The sequence below is a fragment of the Aplysia californica genome, unplaced genomic scaffold (genome assembly GCF_000002075.1).
Source record: "Aplysia californica isolate F4 #8 unplaced genomic scaffold, AplCal3.0 scaffold00539, whole genome shotgun sequence".
Taxonomy (NCBI): domain Eukaryota; kingdom Metazoa; phylum Mollusca; class Gastropoda; order Aplysiida; family Aplysiidae; genus Aplysia; species Aplysia californica.
The window spans coordinates 35,541-36,633 of record NW_004797809.1 but is presented as its reverse complement, the minus strand read 5'-3'; the positions used below and the strand labels follow the sequence as shown (position 1 = coordinate 36,633).

General features: G+C 41.8%; 1 protein-coding gene across 1 annotated transcript in view; it reads left to right on the top strand.

Annotated features, from left to right (window-relative positions):
* LOC100533453 (putative neurotransmitter transporter) overlaps positions 1–1,093 on the top strand; it is a gene marked incomplete in the record, with an annotated part of 67,114 nt that overhangs the window by 43,553 nt on the left and 22,468 nt on the right.

Sequence of the window (1,093 nt, the reverse complement as noted above, 5' to 3'; positions counted from 1 at the left end):
CGCAATTGGTAGGTCTCCTTTGTTGGTGGTTGGCGGGTGCTCTGGTGTGGTTTGCTCCTTATTTTCTATCAAACATCTATCGGCCTGATCTCTCCTCCTTCTTTTTTCTGTTTGTGACGTTCTTGTAACTCCCCAAATCTTCAGCACCTATATAAACCTATTGTGTTGCAAGTACCGAAAACGCTTATTAAAACTAAAGGTTCCAATTGTTCTCTTTACTCAAACAAGCAAACAAGCCTCGTTGGTAGAATGCGACTATGTTCTGTTCTTAGTTTTCCCTGTGTTGTTGTTCCTACTGTTGTTACTGCCTACCAGTCTTGCTTTGCGGGTGGTTGGAGGTTGCTCTTGGTAGGCCCTTTCTTTTTTACTTTCCCTCTGTTGTTTCTGTCAGTTATACTTTTTCCCACACTAAATTACCGTCGTTATTGTGTCGATGTGTTTCTCTTTACTCAACAACAACAACAGCAGAATGGAATTGCGGGTGGCAGGAGGGTGCCCGTGTGTGGTTTGCTCCTTCTCTCCTTTCAGACATCTATCACCTTTATCTCCCCTCCTTCTCTTTTGTGTTTGTTACTCCCTTGAGACCAAAATTGAGTCGATAGTGCCGTAAAACACCTACTCAATCAATCAATCAATCAATACTCCCTTGTAACACCTCTAATCTTCGGCACTTATATGACCTTATTGTGCTGCAAGTGCCGTAAAACCCTTACGAAAAAAGAAAAAAAATGGAACCGGAGTCTTTGACCTATTGGTAAGGCCCGAACGCTGATACCACACACCGAGAATAATTAAATTTGTAATAATGTAATAACTTTGGGAACTCACAACTATATGGCTCAGTTTACACGACAGCTCTGTCTGAAGTCGTATACAACTTCGGAAATTGCGTTACTTGGTCGAAGGAAAATCTAACTTTTATGCTTTCCATTGTTTTGCACAAAGGGGTTATCCCGGAAAAGGCTGTTTTGAGAAAAATCGATTTTTGGACCCTCGTTCAGTCAAGATATACCCACCAATGAAACTAAACTTCTCCTATAGGTAGGGCAATGCCCACTCTTAGTGTAGGCCAAGATTTCTGGAAACTCCCGAA